General features: G+C 39.9%; 1 protein-coding gene across 9 annotated transcripts in view; it reads left to right on the top strand.

Moving 5' to 3' along the window:
• Nucleotides 1–17835, top strand: part of GREB1L (GREB1 like retinoic acid receptor coactivator) — a 269790-nt gene that overhangs the window by 57995 nt on the left and 193960 nt on the right. For 7 of the 9 annotated variants that reach the window (XM_082698725.1, XM_082698729.1, XM_082698723.1 and 4 more), the window contains exon 2: nucleotides 16412–16500. The exons of the other annotated variants lie outside the window; for them this stretch is intronic. The gene's annotated coding sequence lies outside the window, so the exon portion shown is untranslated. The remainder of the gene's footprint in view (nucleotides 1–16411; nucleotides 16501–17835) is intronic. 9 annotated transcript variants of the gene reach the window in all.

Here is a 17835-nt window from a genome sequence, read left to right as displayed (position 1 = left end):
AAGCAAACAAGTTGAACAATGTTTTGGTTTTTGGATTTTGGTTTCATGATTACTACTTCATATCACCTTCTGTTTTTTCAGTACTTCAGTATATGAGGCACAATAGCCTATAGAGTAAATGTGAACACACAGTCCCTACCTCTCTTGAGTGTATGTTTTTAATAAAAATTTTTTAGATTAAAAGAAAGTATGTTCGACCTTCCTCCAGAACTCCAGATACATATATTACAACTATGTACTTTTATTTCCATTTGGATATCTAATAAGTATCTCAGATACTATATATACAAAATACAACTCTTGATTTTTTTTTTTAGATAACCACTCTACTACCTTGTACCTGCTTTCTTTCATTTTTTTCCCTCTCTAGTTAATAACAATGCCTAGTTGTTCAGTCAAAAACATAGGAGTTATTTTTTTTTCTTTCCTTGAATATACTCTCCCTTTCAATCTGCTGGCAAGCATGTCTCCAGAATAGGTCCCCAGTCTGTATACTTCTTCCCACATGCATTTCCCCACCATAGTTCCAGTGACCATCTTCTTTTATTTGAAGGACTATGATGGGCTTTTCCCTCCTACAGTCTCTATTCGGAGACAGTGATCTTGTTTTTTTTGTTTTTTTTTTTTTTAAGATTTATTTATTTATTTGAGAGAGAGAGATAGAGAATCCTCAAGCAGACTCCCCAGTAATTGTGGAGCCTGACTCATGGCTCCAACTGAAGACCCTGAGAATACAACCTGAGCCAAAAATCAAGAGTCAGTTGCCCAACCGACTGAGCTACCCAGCCACTCCCAAAGTGATCTTTTAAAGCTGAGATCAGGGTGCCTGGGTGGCTCAATATATTAAGCATCTGCTTTTGGCTCAGGTCAGATCCCAGTGTTCCAGGATTGAGCCCTGCATGGGGCTCCCTGCTGGGTGGGGAGTCTTCTTCTCCCTCTGCCCCTCACCCTGCTCGTGCTCTGGCTCTTGGTCTCTTTCTCAAATAAATAAATAAAATCTTTTTTTGAAAAAAATTAAGCAGAGATCAGATCAGATCCTCACCATCTGAAAACCCCATGGAAGCTTCTCATCACTCTTAAAAAAAAAAAAAAAAAAAAAAAGTCCAAATTCCTTACCTTGCAAGGCCCAGCATGGTCTGGCATCTGGTTACCTCTGCTGTCTTATCTCCTATCATTTTTCCTCTCACTTACTGACCTTCTTACTGCTCCTCAAACATCCCCCAGCTTATTCCCACCTCAGGGCTTTTACCTCAGTTCTTCTCTCTCCTGGAATGCTCTTTCCCCAGATCTTCACATGACTGACTTCTTCCTACTGTTTGAGCTTTACCTAAAATGTCAGCTCCTCAGAGAGGCCTTCCTGAACATCTCATTTAAATTGTGTACCTCTCTCCCTTGTTACTCTTCATCCCACTACCTATTTTATTTTATTCCTAGCAAAGATTACTATCTAAAGTTCTTATTTATTTACCTATTTATTATAGTTCACCATCTCCCCTTGAATGTAAGCTCCAGGAGGACAAGAACCTTGTCTGTCTTGTTTCTTGATGTATCTCTAGTGCTTATAACATTGTCTGATAGGTGCAGTAGGTGCTCAGTAAATATTTATAGTTGAATTGGTGAATAAGAATATTTAGGCCCATAAAGAATATAAACTACTAAATCATTTTAGATTATATTTTAGTGAGAATATTCTTGTCAGAATTTCATGGTATTAAGTAGCCCAAAGGCAAGGAAATAACTTTCTCTTCCAGTTGTTCTATTAATCTGGGATAAAGCAGAGGAGGTACGCCTGGGTGTCTCAGTTCTTAGGTGGCTGACTTAGTCTCCAGTCATGATCCCAGGGTCCTGGAACTGAGCCCTGTGTGGGCCTTCCGTGCTTGGCAGGAAGCCTGCTTCTCCCTCTCCCAGTCCCTCTGCTTGTGTTCCCTCTCTCATTGTCTCTCTCTGTGTCAAATAAATAAATAAAATCTTAAAAAAAGAAAAAGGCAGAAAAGATTGACGATCACAGTCAGTTGGCTTTCTCTTGCACTATCTGTGCATTTAAACTGGACATCATTTATCAGTTCTGCCTATCTTTTATTTGCAACTTGAGTGTTATATGCTTGAACAACAGTACGAAGTGTACTCCTTGTAGATAAGAGTCTGAAATTGTGGTAAGTTCTTATTATATGAGAACAGCTTGCATCGAACAAGCAGAAGCTGTGCATATGTCTCTCTCAAGAAAGAAAATATCAAATTCTAGATTGAGCATGGTAAACAACAATTAATTTAATTGTATCTGTTCTTAATATAAGGTGATTTTTCAGGAACTGATGAATATATAAATAACAGACACATATTTATTTTGCGAACGTAAATCTTCGCAAGTCAAGCAGACGATGTTGGGCATATGCCTATGATTAAGACGAGAGGATAAAGCAGAGAGATCTTTTTTCTTTGCATTGCTGTATTTTTTTTTTTAAGATTTTATTTATTTATTTGACAGAGAGAGAGATCACAAGTAGGCAGAGAGTCAGGCAGAGAGAGAGGGGGAAGCAGGCTCCCCGAGGAGCAGAGAACCTGATGCGGGGCTTGATCCCAGGACCCTCAGATCATGACCTGAGCCGAAGGCAGCAGCTTAATCCACTGAGCCACCCAGGCGCCCCTACATTGCTGTATTTTGATAGCAAGTGTCAACAGGCCACAGGCCAGAGACTCACCAAAATTAAAATATGGTAAAGATGTTTTGTTTCTGTTTCTTTTATTTCTGAAGCCCCATCAGATTTCTTCTCAGCCTCTTCTTTCTAGTATTCCACTGCATTATTTTCTGTCCTTTCACGGATAATGTTTTCCTTTCCACTTTCTTGGGAAAAGTAGCAGCCTTCACAGTTAAAAGCTTTTCTCACTGACTTCCCTTTTAAATTTCCTGGTTCTCAACTGTTTGTGTTCTGCATGGAGTAATTTTTCTTTTAGGAGTTTCAGATACCTTTTCTTCCCTCCATCCCACTGGCAAATCCCCAAATACTGAGTTGTGCTCTATTCTCTAACAAGAGGTGCTTTTCTTGTGTGGGGCTGTACAGTAATCCTTTGATCAATTCCCTCCTGGGAAGAACTACCATTTTCCCCTCTAGCCAGGAGTCCAGAGTTGGTATATTTATGGCTGAACTTCAAGTCTGGCAGAATTAAGGTTCACAAGATCTCTGTAACTTTAGCTTAAATTTCCTTTTAACTGGGATTTGATTTTGACCCGGATGAAATCTTATTTTTAAATTAGTGTGGTAATCCTAACATCCAGATTTTAAACCATCATTAACGAATACGAATTTAAAAGTGATTCTTTCTCATTGGATCATAAATTGATCATGAATTGGCATCTTAATGATTTCCAAACACTACCAGTGCAGAGATAGCAATCTCCTATTGTTAAGGATATCTTCCTTTTGCCTCTTCTGGTCTGCTCTCCACCCTTCTCCTCCCTCCCTCTTTCTACCCAGGAGGCTGCCTGTGAGGGCTACACAAGGGCTCCTGTGCCCTCTGACTTCCGCCAATGGTAGGGTCCCAGCAGGAGATTCAAGGGAGGGGCGCGAGTGAGGTCAGGCTAATTATTCTCTTGGCTCCCTCCTTGTGGGGTTGCCTTGGGCTGCCTGTGCCCCTCGACCTAAGGTCACGGTGTTTCACTCTAAGACTTTTCTCCTTTTGGGTTCCTGTAATCAATCCATCCTCTCATCTCTTTTTCTCTAGGAGTGGTAATAGTTCTGCTGCTACCAATCCCAAGTTACAGCAGTATCCCTTGTCATTCCTTTACATGCATCCATCGCTTTGCAAATTGTCCCTTTCAAATAAGTCTCTGGAAATTATCCTAATTGGATTGTGTCATTGGTTTCTTGTTGGAACCCTGTCTGATGCAAATGTTATCATTTCCTAGATTTTGGATGTTATCCAGTATTTTTAACAAAGTACATACTACCTGGGGATCACCTGAGTAATCAGTTGAGTGGACACAAAACAGAAGGTAGCACTGCCTTTTGGAGATCTATCATGTGAGATAGACAAGCTTCTCCTTTACTTTATTCAGTATTCAGTCAACATTTATCGAACAGCTGCTATAAACCAAACATGGTGTATGAATCTGAGGCAAATATAAAGCACTATTTGGTCCTTGCCATTGTATATCTCCATTTCAACTGCGTATTTGTAGTTAAATACTTGATAAGAAGTAGAAAATCACCAGTTGTGCCTGATGCCTGGTCCTGACCTGTTCTCGGTTCCCAATGCTTAGTTCTATAGTGACCTCTGGGCTTTTCAAGCATGATTATTTCCTGAGCCCATAACAGGACCCCTTTTGTACCTTCATTTCTCTGCATGGGATCTTACAAAGTGTCAAGGAAGTGCTTCTGGACTGACAGAAGATTTCAGTTGAGCACAAGTCTTTTCTTTAAGTTAGCATTGGGTAAAACATCTTCAGTTGGGAGTATTTCAGAAGAAGGGGCATATGGTTAAATAGACTTGGGCAGTTGTCTTTTAAAAGCTTCTGACTGTAGGACATCTTTTAAGATTGGTGACTATATTTTGGGAAAACCTGCTTTGCATAGTTGAGTTGTCTCCATTAGAACCTTGGGCTATATTAACTTTTCCTTCCATGGCTCTCAATGCCTGATAACCCAGAATAACTGTGAGGGTCAGAAAACACAGAATTTGGCAGGTCAAGAAGGATGTGGCATCCTGTCCTGTGCTGAGGAAGAATGCATGTGAGTGACCCTGTCCAGCTAGGAAGACCTCGCAGTCATCTTTAACATCATCACAAGATGATGTTCTGACAGCCCCACACTTCATGGCCCTAACAGGAGACATCAGCAATTTACATGACAGCCACAATTCTAACTTTTATTTCCAGGGATGGGGCAGGGGGTTTGTACCTTATGATGACCTAGTTTGAGAGTTCCAGGTGCCATGGGGCAGCCAGAAGGAAACTCACTACCTTACAAAGGACTGGGACTTGCTAGGAAAAAGTTGTAATACACTGTGCAAGGATTTTGTGAAAATCTTTTATTCTCTGGCCTCCTTTCCTTATTCTGTCCAAGTGTATCTCAACTTATTTTTTTTCCTTGACTTCTCTCACTCCTTATCTGTGGGTGAGCAAAACACAATCAGTAGTTGAATGGTCTCATCTAAACCAGAGTCTGGGAATGTCTAGAGACCTTTTTGGTTGTCCCATCTGCAAAAGTGCTAATGGCATCAGTGGGTAGAGATCAGGGATGCTGCTAAACAGCCTACTATGTACAGGACAGCCCCCATATTGAAGACTTATCTGGCCTAAAACGTTCATGGTTCTAAACATTCATGGTGGAGAAATGCTAATCTAGATGCTGATATGTTCAGTAGAATTTTCTGTGATGATGGAAATGCTCTATACAGTATTCATTACTTTTTTCTGGCTACTGAGCACTTGATATGTGACTAGTATAACTGAGGAATTGAATTTTTAATTTAATTTCAATAACAACACAATACCTAGAGGTTAGCATAGGCAGTGCATATCTAGAAAAAGGGGCCTTGTCTGAATATGCTGGCTTACAAATAATGGGCAGAGAAGGGTGGTACCTGAAAGTTGGAGGGTCAGTGAGGGAATTTAGGGGAAGCTGCAAGGAGAGTGTCCTCCAAGAAGCCCTGAATCTTAAGGCAGTGTTGATCTCCTGCAGATAAGACAGAAGGTATGGAAGGATCCCATCATCAGGAAGTTTATTTGAGCCCAGAAAGCCATGTGGTGCCTTGTTTTGAAAGATTAAGTCCCCCCCCCCTTTTTTTTTTAGGATTTTTAAAATTTATTTGACAGGGAGAGAGAGATCACAAGTAGGCAGAAAGGCAGGCAGAGAGACAGGGGAGAAGCAGGCTCCCTACTGAGCAGAGAGCCTGATGTGGGGCTCGATCCCAGGACCCTGAGATCATGACCTGAGCTGAAGGCAGAGGCTTTAACCCACTGAGCTACCCAGGTGCCCCTTAAGCCCCATATTTATTTCAGAATGGACAGAGAGTTGGATAAACTATCCAGGAGGAAGAAGAAGCTTAAGTTAGTGCATTAAATGGAATGGCACAGAGAGAAGAGAAGATGGTGGGTAACATAAAATAATGAAGAAAGAGGATAGAGAGACATGGAAGGAGAAAAGGTAACCCGTACTTGGAGTGGCCCAGGTAGGCGAAAGGAAAAAATATGGCCCAGGTAGGCAAAGGGCAGCTTCGTGGAGGAAAATTAGTTAACGTCTTTCCTTTCCCTCTTCCTCTCCTCCATTTAGCTTCACTAATTTTTTCTTCTTCTCCTTCTCCTCCTTCTTCCCCTGTAGCCAGGTATATCACTCAGGGTCCAACAGGAAACACATGCCATACTCAAATTGAGGTGGTTTGAGTTCATAAAGTAACTAGCTGTGCAGATGTAGACAGGAGGTAGAGCAGCACAGGGGTGGAACGGGACCTCAGGCTGGTCACAGATGTGTGTTCCTACCTCTCTAGACCCCGGGTGCTAGCGGAGGGGTCACAACAAGGACCCGGGACTGTGGAGGACTGAGGATAGGCCTGTCTGGCAGGAGCTACAGCCTTTGATGGAGGTTTTAGGCAGTGGCAGGAGATCAGCTGGTAGGAAAATACTCTGACTTCACTCTTCTCCTTCCTTATAGTCTCCCTCCCTCCAGGGCTCCCTTAGGTGAACCCTACCAGAAACCAGAGCACAGATAACCTCAGTGGATGTGGTGCGTTAGGTCAGCCTCCCAGCCTAGAGCAGGACAGAGATGTGTATAGATGCGATGAAAGGAATGAAAAGAAGATTTCCAGCACACTTTGCCTGCTCCCGTTTTTCAAACTTCTTCCCTTCTTCCTGGCCCTACAGGTAACTGTTTTCTCCCATTGTTATTAGTCTTCTCTTGTTAGCCTGTCTGTCCTTTACAGATGTGTGGCCGTTCATCAGGAAAAACTATTTTAACTCCAGCAAGAACACATGTAACACTGGTATTATAACTCTTTGGGATGATTCTCAGTATCTCTGCTCTGCCTGCCTAGCAGCCGAGACTCAGACTCTCTCTCATACCAAAGCCTTGCTTCTTCTGCTCATTTTGAGGCCAGTATTCCTGTGCTGGAAAGAGTCCTGCACCTGTACCCTATGATGGAATGAATGACGAATGGCCACACATCAGTCTCCAAAAGAACGTTCCAGAAATGTTATGTGATACCTACCTACCAGCAGGTGGCATTAGGAGTCATAAAGACATTGAATGATGTTGGTTTTTAAATCACTGAGAACTTGAAGTTCATGACAAAAGAGAAAGGTGAGGGGTACCTGGGTGGTTCCGTTGGTTAAGCCTCTGCTTTTGGCTCAGAGTCCACATCAGGCTCCCTGCTCAGCAAGGGAGTCTGCTTCTCTGTCTACCTCTTGTGATCTCTCTCACTCTCTCAAATAAATAGATAAATAAAATCTTTAAAGAGAGAGAGAGAAAGTTGATCTAACTTTCTAAGGCAGAAATAAGGAGACCAAAACTAGGTGGGAAATGGACAGGAGAGACACAAGTGATGTTTCAGAGACAGAAAGTATATGTTCTGGACACCGAGTTAGACATGGGAGCAATGAGGAAGATGTGAAAGGTAGGAATCATTTCAGTGGTTGAAATCTGAATAATTGAGATAACTACTGTGTCTTCAGCTAAGGAAAAGAGAATGAGGAGCAGATTAGCTTGGGAAGTTGTCTAGGGCATGTTGAACTTGAAGTGGTGGCAAGGCAGTATATGGAAATGTCATAGGAACATTTAAAGATGTATGTGTGAAGCAAAAGAGTGACTAAAAATAGAGAAACAAAGAAGAGGTGTTTAAGGTTGTCAAAATAGGTAAGATCCCTGAAGGACAGAGGATTAGAGACTTCTCAAACTTGGGATCATCATAGGAATTACCTCTTGGATATTAAAAAGCTCTACCCTCTCCAGAGACTTGTAAGGTTGGGGTGATGCAGTTGTCTCAGGGATATTCTTTATAAATAAGCACTCCAAATAATTAGGATGCACTTTGAGAAGCACTATATTTTGTCAAACAGAAGTTTCATAGATCAAATAACAAGAATCACTGGTTTTCTATCAGGCTAGAGGGAAAATGTGAGGAATAAAGAGTAAGAATTAGGTAAGTTGAAGGAGGTTCTGTGCTGTGCCATGTTAGCCAAGCCAAAGGTAGGCAGAGTTAGTGTATGAAGAGAAAAGTGAGGGTGTGGAAGGAGTATCAAGAATGTACCAATTACTGGGGCGCCTGGGTGGCTCAGTGGGTTAAGCGGCTGCCTTTGGCTCAGGTCATGATCTCAGGGTCCTGGGATCGAGCCCCACATCGGGCTCTCTGCTCGGCGGAGAGCCTGCTTCTTCCTCTCTCTCTCTGCCTGCCTCTCTGCCTACTTGTAATCTCTGCCTGTCCAAAAAAAAAAAAAAAAAAAAAAAATCTTTAAAAAAAAAGAATGTACCAATTAACAGTGTTAAGAGAGAGGTTCCCAATTTTTCTGGTCTTAGGAATTTTTCATCTTCTTAAACATTACTGAGAATCCCAAAGAATTTTTTTTAATTTAATTTAATTTTTTATTAACATATAATGTATTATTTGTTTCAGGGGTACAACTCTGTGAATCATCAGTCTTACACAGTTCACAGCACTCACCACAGCACATACCCTTCCCAATGTCTATCACCCAGCCACCCTATCCCTCCCTCCCCCTCCCTTCCAGCAGTCCTCAGTTTGTTTCCTGAGATTAAGAGCCCCTTAACAGTTTGTCTTCCTACTCAGTCCTATCTTGTTTCATTTTTCCCTCCCTTCCCTCTATGACCACCCGCCCTGCCTCTCAAATTCCTCACATCAGAGAGATCATATGATAATTGTCTTTCTCTGATTGACTTATTTCACTTAGCATAATACCCTTTACTTCCATCCGTGTTGTTGCAAATGGCAAGATTTTTTGATGGCTGCATAGTATTCCATTATATATATGTACCACATCTTCTTTAACCATTCATCTGTTGATGGACATCTAGACTTTTTCCATAGTTTGGACTATTGAGGACTTTGCTGCTATAAACATTCGGGTGCCCCTTCAGATTGCTATATTTATATCTTTAGGGTAAATACCCAGTAGTGCTATTGCTAGGTCATAGGGTAGCTCAATTTTCAGCTTTTTGAGGAACCTCCATACTGTTTTCCAGAGTGGCTGCACCAACTTGTATTCCCACCAGTGTAGGAAAGTTCCCCTTTCTCTGCATCCTCACCAACACCTGTCTTTTGATTGGTTTATTTTAGCTATTCTGACTGTTGTGAGGTGACAGTGGTTTTGATTTGTATTTTCCAGATGGTGAGTGATGTTGAATACTTTTTCATGTGTCTGTTGGCCATTTGGATGTCTTCTTTGCAGAAATGTCTGTTCATGTCTTCTGCCCATTTCTTGATTGGATTCTTTGTTCTTTGGGTTTTGAATTTGCTGAGTTCTTTATAGATTTTGGATACTAGCCCTTTATCTGATATGTCATTTGCAAATATCTTCTTCCATTCTTTTGGTTGTCTTTTGGTTTTTTTGACTGTTTTTTTAACTGTTTTTTGACTGCTGTGCAAAACTTTTGATCTTGATGAAGTCCCAATAGTTCATTTTTGCCCTTGCTTCCCTTGCCTTTGGCTATGTTTCTAGGAAGAAGTTGCTGCAGCTGAGGTTGAAGAGGTTGCTGCCTGTGTTCTCCTCAAGGATTCTTGTCTCATGTTGAGGTCTTTCATCCTTTTTGAGTCTATTTTTGTATGTGGTGTAAAGAAAGTGTGCAGTTTCATTCTTCTGCATGTGGCTGCCCAGTCTTCCCAACACCATTTGTTGAAGGGACTGTCTTTTTCCATTGGGCATTCTTTCCTGCTTTGTCAAAGATTAGTTGACCGTAGAGTTGAGGATCTGTTTCTGGGCTCTCTATTCTGTTCCATTGATCTATATGTCTGTTTTTGTGCCAGTACCATACTATCTTGATGATGACAGCTCTGTAATAGTGCTTGAAGTCTGGAATTGTGATGCTGCGAACTTTGGTTTTCTTTTCCAACATTCCTCTGGCTATTCGGTGTCTTTTCTGATTCCATATAAATTTTAGGATTATTTGTTCCATTTCCTTGAAAAAAGCTGATGGTATTTTGATAGGATTGCATTACATGTGTAGGTAGCTTAGACATTTTCACAATATTTGTTCTTCCAATCCATGAGTATGGAACATCTTTTCATTTCTTTATGTCTTCCTCAGTTTCTTTCCTGAATACTTTATAGTTGTCTGAGTACAGATTCTTTGCCTCTTTGGTTAGATTTATAAGGATCCCAAAGAATTTTTAAGTGAGTTATATCCAGTGGTGTGCTAGTAAAGCATTTCTCCAAAACAAAAGCCCTGATTTATGGGTTTGCCAATTTCTGTGGTGTAAACTACCAGCATGGACTATTTCATCTCTCTGGAAACTGGCAGAAGCCAGCTGTAATAAACCTCTCTATACCTATTGATATTTGCCATCATGATATCTGAAATTAAGAATAATTTTTAATTTTTATTTAAATTCTAGTTAGTAATATTGGTTTCAGGAGTAGAAGTGCCCTCTTTTTTTTTTTTTTTTTAGATTTTATTTATTTATTTGACAGAAATCACAAGTAGGCAGAGAAGCAGGCAGAGAGAGAGAAGGAAGCAGGCTCCCTGCTGAGCAGAGAGCCCAATGTGGGGCTCGATCCCAGGACTCTGGGATCATGACCTGAGCCGAAGGCAGAGGCTTTAACCCACTGAGCCACCCAGGCGCCCCATAGAAGTGCCCTCCTTAATACCCATCCCCCATCTAGCCCATCCTCTACCTACCTCCCCTCCATCAACCCTCAAAAACTAAGATTTGAAACTTCTTATTTCATTTGAAAATAACAGTAATCGTTTATTATATGTTAATATAAGTAACATAATTTTATGAAAAAGAACTCTTCCAAAATAAGAAATTTAATGACAGGAACATCATTTTACATTGTTTACAAATAGATAACAACTGGGTTCCCACATCTGCTTTTGCATCCGTCTGTTACGCTATCACATGTCATGCTGCCTCTGGAAAACTCCATTGTATACAGGAGAAAATGAGTAAAAAAGATATATTCCATCTCAGTATTATTGTGAAACAGTTTTGATATTACAGACACCCTTAAAGAACCACAGATACCACTAGGGGTGCCTAGTACTACTGCTCTATTGGAGTGAGCCCCCAAATTTTATTGATTTCATAGAATATTAATAATAGCTTGAGTAATTATTACCCACTCTTTTGATATGTTATATACATTGTAAAAGGTACACATAATGCAAAATTTAAGCTTAAGATTAAAAAGATCAATAAAAGTAGCCCAAGTATTGTCTTGCATAGCATACATCTTGTTAGACCCATTGTTGTAGAGGATGAATATGAATATAAGGCTTCTGGGTTGGGTAAGTAGAGGGTGGGCCTGTATAGTTAAATTCTGAGAAAACAACATCCATAAATTGGTGAATACATAAGTAATGTTTACAAGGTGTGGAAGGTGAAGAAGTAGAGACAAACTGCTCTGGATGCTTGGGTGAGGGACAGAAGGACAATAATTGATTTCCTTGGTCAGGCAAGGACAAGATGGAAGGAACATTTGAAACCCTTGAAAATAATGGCATAATCAAGACCCTTTAAAAAACTGGGTGGCTCAGGGTTAAGCCTCTGCCTTTGGCTCAGGTCATGATCTCAGGGTCCTGGGATCAAGCCCTACCTCAGTCTCTCTGCTTTATGGGGCACCTGCTTCCCCGCCTCTCTCTCTGCCTGCCTCTCTGTCTACTTGTGATCCCTCTCTCTGTCAAATAAATAAATAACATCTTTTTTTTTTAAGCCAATTAACAATGCAAGCATGAGTTATCTTTTATTTCTCTCACAAAAGCAAAATAAACGAAACAAAGTCCTTGGCACATACTTCGGAGATATTTTGAGGACTGTTCTCATAACAGGATCAGGCAATACAAATAGTTGATAGTTGCATAAAGCTTTGTTTATTTTGAGTAGGTCAGAACAAGTCATTCTAATGGCTTTGAGTTGGCATGAACAGGCAGGACTGGCCTCTCCTCTTGCAAATTGTTACTCCTCTTCACACATGGACACATTTCTGTAAATGAGCCATTGGAGATAATTAGCTCTGACTAAATGCCCATAACTTTTATGCCCATTATGAGCTGACTTGTGTTACCTCCTTTAGTCTGTGAAGGAGCCCAGCAAAGTGAGTGGTATTATCAACATTTTGCAGAGGATAAGGCTCTGAGCAGTGGAGAAATTTATACAAGGTTGCCCAGCTCGTAAGAGGCAGAGGAGGAGCACAAATCCACAAAGAATCGTCTCTTTTACCCCAACGATATAGGATAGCCGTACCAGTAATGATCCAAGACCACAGAGTAATCAAGACCTTTGCTTTTGGCTTGTAGTTTTCTAATGTAATTTCATAAGAGGTTAATTGTGCCAAGAAGAAGTGAGAAGGTATCTGGCTTGTAAATAATCTCTCCTCCCTTTTATCTTTCCACGAAAACACCAAAAAAATTCCTCAAACTTGGATTCAAACCACATTCCTTAGAATCCTCTGAAATAGTTGGCTCAGGTTTATGTCCTCTCCCAAAGCCAATTACTCTGTTATTGTTTTGTCTTAATGAAGAGTAAAGCAATAGTAATGACTTGTTTCAGTACTCACAAGTAGGCTTTTCTCATAAATAGGATTTTTAAAAAATATATTTATTTACTTATTTACTTACTTACTTACTTGACAGAGAGAGAGAGAGAACGCGCATGAGCACATAAGCAGGGGGAGTGGCAGAAGCTCCTGGTGCTGGGCTCAATCCCAGGGTCCTGGGATCATGACCTGAGCCGAGGGTAGATGTTCAACTGACTGAGCTACCTAGGCACCCCTCATAAATAGGAATTTTAATTTTTAGGTAAACAAAGGGCCTTTTATCAATCTCTTGCTCATCCTGGTGTCAAAAAGTGGGCAGTTCGTTTTCCTGACTGGCTTAAGCAGAAACATCTAGGAAATTTCTTGAGGGATTACTTGATACATAGGAATCATTTGTTTTGCCTGCTCTTCCTACGTCTGGTGATTTTTCACCAAGGGAGCCTAATTATTGCGGTTCAGTCTCTAAGCTGCTTTAGTACGGGAAAATTGGAACGATCCTGTTCCTTTTGTGAAAACCTGAATACACATTCGGAAAACCAAGAATCTCTTTGAGGTCCAAAACAAAGGGTTATTCTCCCAAGAACCTGGCAAAAGGACTCCTTGACATATAGTAGGCACATGTGTCAACTCCTTGAAGACAAAAATTATTAATTTTCATTCTGTGAGCTCTCAGCACCTGATCCAAGGTCTGTTGGGCATGGAGTAGGTGCCTGAGAAGCAGAGAAGGCATGAGGTGCTTGATCGAATGTCCACAGCAATACCACAGCAAACCCGCCGAGACCAGGTCATCTGATTTGTGAAATGGGGGAGAACCTACTGTGATTTTATGATTATTCAGTAGCTAATTTTCTGTTTCATGGCTTGTATTCTGTGATAATTGCAGATCAAAATTGGCAAACTTATTCTCCAAAGGGCCAGATAGTAAAGATTTCAGGAGTTGTGGGCCAGTCATATGTGGTCTCTGTTGCAAAGACTCCACACTCCCATTGTTGTCTGAAAGCAGATGTACACAATATGGAAATGAATGAGCATGGCTATGTTCCAGTGAAACTTTATTTACAAAAATACGCAGTAGGTTGGGATTGGCCTAAGGGCCATGATTTGCCTGTTCCTGATTTTAGGGACTGAAAGTTAATGGATTTTTAAAAGCATATCAAAAATTACTTAGTGGGTGTTAACTGGAGTTAATGTGGTGATCATTTTGCAATATATGCAAATATTGAATCATTATGTCAAATACCTGAAACTAATATAATGTTATATATCATTTATACCTCAATTAAAAAAAAAAGATATTTTGTGAGTCAGATTCCTGTCTTGAAACAAAATGACCATATATAAAAGTCATTAGAAGGAGACATGGCCTCTGCAATCGTTAATATAGTTCAATGGATTTGGCATGTAGGTAGAGGATAGAGAGCTAGGGGTTGCTTTCAGTGAGATCTCCCATTAATCAGCCATTAGTTTAAGACTTTGGTTATGAAGAGTCTATATTCTTTGGCTCACTAATTTTTCTTCCCAGAGTGTATCATAAGAAGTAATTAGCAAGTATGGTAAATATTTATGTATAGATGTTTAACATATATCATTTAAAAATTTATAGGAACCATTTAAGTGTTCAATATTAGAAGAATATTATGATATATCCACATGCAAAAATATGCACATTACCAGTTTCTTTCCATATTTTGGCTGCCCAGTGCAAGAGGACAAATAGAGGCTTACTTACATAACATGTCTAAATATTTTAAAGTTTTAAATCAAGTAAGAAACTCATAGAGTATGTGTCAGTCTCTGGCTTTGACAGTGGCCTAGAAGGCCATATATTAATTTAGAAGTCTCAGATTCTTTGGAATCCCATTCTGGAATATGATGGCATGGGAAGAGCCAGCCTCTTACTCCTTCTAGCTCTGTTTCAGCCTCACCAAGAGGAGTCTTACACAGCTTTTGAGGGCACTCAATTCTCTCACACCCAAAATCCATCAACACCCTTGCACCACTTGGCCACTCCTGGGTCTGGCGTGTACAGTGCTATGCTCTTGGCCCTCAGGGAATAAGACTGGAGAAGGTCTCAGTGGGACCATTTGCTCATGGAATTCCAGGATTCTGAGTATCTAGAGAATGTTCTAGAAGGATGACACAGACTCTGTGTGGATACATTCTCCTTTCCCTATGGACCCCCATTCTCATGGCAAGGGGTATAGCGAAATGAGGGCCTGAGCAGGGCTGCTGGAAAACCCTGGGTCCTGGGCAACCCGGTATAAGGGCTGTGCTGCCCATTATAATGTTTAATAAAAGGTTTTAATAACATGAGAAATGTTTTCATTATGATTTTATATGAAAGAGGTTTAATAGTGAATATTTGGACTAATCTTAATTATGTAGAGAAAATATATACAAAAAGAACTAGAAGAGAAAACAGAACTAGAAAGAAACATGCTGGAACATTAAATGTAATTGTCTCTGAGTGCTGAGTTGGGGGTGATTTTTTTTTTTAAGGTATTGAACGTTCTCTCTGTTTGCTTGCCATATTTCCTATGAAGAGCATGTATTGCAGTGATAATCAAGAGAAAATGACTTACAAAACACTCCTAATATTTTGACCTACACTCTGAATAAATGCAGGAGAGTATTATGGTAATTGGTTTTCTTTATCACAGGTTTGAGGAAGTGGAAAAGCTCATTTTTCTCTCTCCTTTGACCTTTAAAATAGCATTTATTGCCTTTCTTCAGTTTGGATCTCATCCTGACTTTTTACTAGCTGTGTAACATTAGGGAGGTCTTTCATCTTCTCTAAAACTCAAGTTCCTTTTTTAGAAAATGGAAATAGTGATGGTTATATCATAAGATGTTTGTGGAGAGTCATGCTACTAGCATATGAGGAAGACGTGGGGTGCAGGAGGACACTGGTGCTGCTTTGCTATCCCTACCATCCCCCATTCTATGATGTGTGAGTAGGGATAGAGCAGAAATAGAAGCTCTCTCAGGACATTTGCAAATTAACAGGAAAGATAACACATAAATCTTGTAATGATCAGCTAGAGAAGTCTAGTAAGTACAAAGAGTGAAATAAAAGTGGTTGTGACTGGTGGTGGCGGAACCCATTGGCAGTTCACTTTTTCTGGGTCCGGTGAGAATTTCACCAATACTACTACTACTACTACTAATAATAATAATAATGTTTATACATCTGTGTTAAGGTAACTTAACCAGATTTAAACCCAGAATTCCCTAGAGACTATGGCTGGAGTTTCCATGATCTTAGATACCTTTGTTAACTGGGTAGAAAGGCACACAAAATAGAGACATCTCTTCAAAATCCATTTGGAGCCTGAATGGAGAACGCAGTTATTAATTTTACTGTAGAGAGAGTTCCTACCTATAGTCTGCTTATTGCAGTAAACCAGGGAAACACATTTATGACAAGCAAAAAACAAATCTACCTCTTTTAGGACACCAAAACTAGGGCATGAACAATTTCTTTTTGTTCCAGTCTTTAAGTGATGGAAGAGAGGTCTGGCTCAAATTATAGAAGATTAGGAAAGGTGCAATATTATGTTTAGAACACTGTTAAGGTTACAGCTGAAATTTGTCTCCCAGATCTTTTTGTCTCTGACAAATAGCAGTGATCATTTTGATGGTGGCTGAAGAGATGAAGTATTAATGGATGGAACACCAGGCACTGAGACTCTATTCCTTCTTTGTCCACAGGCTTTTGGGCTCTTGGGACTTTCGGAGCTTGCTCTATCCCATGTTTACGGGCAGTCACAACCACCTCTTGTTATTGGGCTCTTGTGAAAGTAAGTAATGTTTCCAGAACTTGTTTTAAGTTGTTGAAAAGAGGGCACCTATGGAAATACAGCTATACTGTCATTATTGTTACCATCACTTATTATGAATGACTCTTTAAAAATTGATCTTATTACTGTTTCTTAGCAACAAGATTTAAGTTTGTTGAAATAGGCACCTTCTTTCCTAATATATTTTTAAATTCTCCCATCCCAAGTTATATAACATTTAAAAAATAATTGCAAATTCATTATACAATAATTTTGTAATAGTAAAACAAGCATCAGTTTATGGAGTGTACTTTGTGGGACCAAGGGCTATGATCCCATATTCCTACTCCAGTAAAAGGCCCCGCACAGACCTGGAGGTAGTTGAGGCCTGACTTTTTATATCTGAGTATCTTTGTTTAAGGCTCTAGCTCTGCTGATCTATTTCCTCATATTAAATCATGTCTCCCAAATTAGTGTAAGAGTTAAATGAGATGATACTTGTGAAAATAACCATTTCAGAACCTAGTATGTAGTAAATACTCAACAAATGTCTAGAGAATCTAAATCTGTTTGATCAGGCAACAGTAAAAAAAGAAAGTTAAGGGTAAAACAACAGATAATATTGGACTAGTCCTTAAACTCAGATAAAAAAATCCATGGTCCATAGGGGGACTTGTGGTTTTTTGCTTTTGTTTTCTTCCAAGATCTAGACAGCTAATAACCTTAGAAAGTCTCCCTATCCTTTCTACATTCTTTTTTTTTTTTTTAAGATTTTATTTATTAATTTGACAGAGAGAAATTACAAGTAGATGGAGAGGCAGGCAGAGAGAGAGAGATAGGGAAGAGGCTCCCTGCTGAGCAGCCTTTCTACATTCTTTTAATTGTGTGCCTCTTAAAAGCTGGTCCAGATTTTTCGACCTAACTAGCGTGACCTTGACTATAAGACACACGTGTATGGGTAAAGGCCAGTTATAATCAGTCTCCATCTTCCAACACCTAAAATTCAGAAAACTCAAAATAATGTAAATCTGATGCACATGAAACTCAGATACTGTTTTTGAGCATATTCTGTTCTCTACCTTCATGAAGAAGGAATAAATGGTAAGTTAACATGCCAATACCAGAGATTTACATAAGACATACCAAAAACAATATGTGGGATGTGTCAGACTCAGAATATAGGGATGGTGCTTTCAGCCTTGTAGGAGGAACCAGGGTTCTCCATCTCATATGTAAAACGTGCTTTCCAGATGCCTGTGACAGCACATTGACAGATGAATGAGTAGTCGTGGCTGTTGTCTTATAGTCCAAGCATTTCTGCATTCAGGAGTTATGTATGTTTGTTGCCAAATATGT

This window comes from Mustela nivalis, assembly GCF_964662115.1.
Source record: "Mustela nivalis genome assembly, chromosome: 14".
Taxonomy (NCBI): domain Eukaryota; kingdom Metazoa; phylum Chordata; class Mammalia; order Carnivora; family Mustelidae; genus Mustela; species Mustela nivalis.
This window is presented reverse-complemented; position numbering and strand designations above follow the sequence as displayed.